The sequence below is a fragment of the Pteropus vampyrus genome, unplaced genomic scaffold (genome assembly GCF_000151845.1).
Source record: "Pteropus vampyrus isolate Shadow unplaced genomic scaffold, Pvam_2.0 Scaffold1000004657, whole genome shotgun sequence".
NCBI lineage: Eukaryota > Metazoa > Chordata > Mammalia > Chiroptera > Pteropodidae > Pteropus > Pteropus vampyrus.
In genome coordinates, this window is record NW_011919059.1 from 1 (window position 1) to 2,511 (window position 2,511).

The following is a 2,511-nucleotide window of genomic DNA, read 5'->3' on the forward strand; positions in this document are numbered from 1 at the left end:
CAATGAGGTTGGCAAGGCCTTTATTTCCATGCCCGGTTATCATGGGGTTTTCCAAACATGGAAGTCACAGAGGAGCTGGCAGGCCCAGTGAAGATGGCCACGGCGTGGTTGCCGAGTGGGCCAGGACAGAGGCGACAGGCCATCTGGCTGTCCTGGTGCCAGGCCAACAGCTGGGAGGGTGGGGTGGGGGCAGCCGAACAGGAGGCTCAGCGGAGACAGCTCCAGGCCCGCAGGTAGTGAGAAGGTGCAGGGGCCCCCTAGCTCCGTGACGGGTGACGGGAGGGCAGTGAGCGGCAGGGCTGGGGGGCAGGGACACGCAGTCTGCGGGGACAGGTGCTGGAGCTGTGATGAAAGAAGGGGGGCAGGGGCAGCCATCTCCCCGGCTCCCCGCTGGCCGACAGCCCTTCGTGTCCTCAGGACGTTTCCGGGAGCGAGGGTCACGCGGTGGAAGGTGCCGAGCCCCGCGAGCCTGGAGGGGCCGGGGCCTACAGCGTGCATCCGCCGGGCTGCGGAGCGGCGACGCAGGCCGAGGTGAGCGGGGGTGGCCCGGGTTTCCACGCTCAAGCCACGTTCTCGTTTTCTCTGCCTGAACGACCCCGTCCACGCTCCAGAGCAGGCGGCCTCTGCGGCACAGGCGTGTTGCCTGCAAAGCCCCGTGGGGCAGGGCCCGTGAGCGGCTGGGGGCCTGGAGGAGGCGGGCGGGCGTGGGCAGCACTGGCCTTGAGGACTGGCAGGGCGGGCGGCTGCGTGGCTGGTCGGCGGCTTTCCTCCGTCATCTGAAGTTCCTACTGCAGCTGCGTTGTCCCATCAGGGGCTCAGGCAGGACTAGGCAAGGACAAGCCTCTGCTGGGACGGCTCTCCTGCCCAGGGGCAGGTACGAGGAGAGCCGCAGGTCCCAGGAGCGCGTGTTCGCCAGAGCTCGGCTGGGGGTCACACCGCACACGCTGGGGGAGGCGGGAGTGGCACACAGTGGCGGGTCCACCGGAGGCTCTGCTTTGATGGTCAGTGTGGAGACTGCCCCATGGGGGGCGGGCACAAGGCTGCTGTGTGGCCCGCTGGGAGGGGACGAGGACCTGATCTGGAGCTGGGCCGGCGGCAGGGGGCGGAGACCGGGGCTCAGCAGGGGCAGTTTGGTGCCCAGCACTGTGCGTCCACCTGCTTTGGGGAAACAGCACAGGGTGGGCAGTAGAAACTTCTAGAGCTGCAGAACAGAAGCCATTTCAGAGCAGCAAGACAAATGTCCACAGCGGCCGTCACGTGCTCATCTGTGGTCGGTCACAGGCAAGTGTAGGGAGGGCGGTGGTGGCTGAACCACAGTCTGAGGCTCACGTGCCCACGCCTGAGACGCGGGGCCCACTGCTGCTTGGCCTTGGGCCGGGCGGCACAATCATGCGGGTATACAGCGCGGCCCGCCCCGCCGTGTGCCCCTGGTCGTGCGGGGTGGCAGCTGTGTCAGACCGCATGGGACGAGAAACACCCCGGAGCCTGGGTGCTGAGGCCTATGGCCGGTGGGCACCTCTCCCACCGTGAGTGCTGGAGCCTGAGCGTGTCCCATCTCGCCAGCTCTCAGGGACGCCAGGCAGCAGGCCGGGGGGCCTCATCACACGCAGCCACGGGGACGGGCGGTGCAGCCCGGCGCCCAGCAAGGCCTTCATTCCGCGGAGCCTGCACAGGGCGCTGTTTCACAGCGACGTTTGCTGAGATGGACAGCTTGGCATCTGAAAGACTTCACGTCTGCTGACCAGCTGGCTTGGTGGCGGGGACCACAGCTGTTTTGTGAGGGGTCTCCCAAATTCCAGGTTGTTCCCGGGACCCTCTGTGGGCCCCCCGTGCTGTGCGCACTGGACCAGCTCAGACGGAGGGCCTTCGGCAGAGCCAGTTCTCACCGAGTGGCGCCCCGGCCTGCTCTCTGAGGGGCCCCAGGCCTGGCTGCCACACCGCCCTGCCCAGGGGGCACCTCTGGGTCCCCACCAGCGGCCTCTAGCACCCTCAGGGTGAGCTTCCCCTGGTCGTCGCTGAGGCGGCCCCCTTGTGATGGCAGAGTCCACAATCAGCACTGACTTTTGTAAAATTTTGTTAAGTAAATGGCCTGGATAAGCCTGTGTTCTTGCTGGTTCATCTGCTCTGTGGAGCCTGGTGCCAGAGGGGCTGTCACTGCAGCCAGCCCTTGCTAGCAGCCCCTTCCCATGCCCCAGGTGAGGCCTGAGGCTGGCGGAGCACCCAGCACATACAGTGCGGTCCCAGCCATCACTGTCTACCAAGGCCACACTTGAGGCCACATCGCAGCCTGGGCGGCCTCGGAAGCCAGCTCTGGTGACCCTGGTGTCAGACCCAAATGGTGGCACAGTGGGACATGCAGCAACTGGCAGAGGTCACCTACCACAGGGAGGAGGATGCTAGCTGTCACTTGGCACCCAGCCGGGGCTGCCAGCCCCAGGCTGCGCGAGTAAGGGGTAACGCAGGTGCTCTGAGCCGCACATTTCGGAATGTGTTGACTTCATCTTCAGCTGG

At 66.1% G+C, this 2,511-nt stretch overlaps 1 long non-coding RNA gene across 1 annotated transcript; it reads left to right on the plus strand.

Moving 5' to 3' along the window:
* The first annotated feature begins 24 nt into the window (after nt 1-24).
* LOC105311525 lies at nt 25-2,102 on the plus strand. Its single transcript, XR_897688.2, has 2 exons — nt 25-531; nt 1,564-2,102. It is a non-coding gene; the product is annotated as an uncharacterized LOC105311525 (long non-coding RNA).
* The last annotated feature ends 409 nt before the right edge of the window (nt 2,103-2,511 follow it).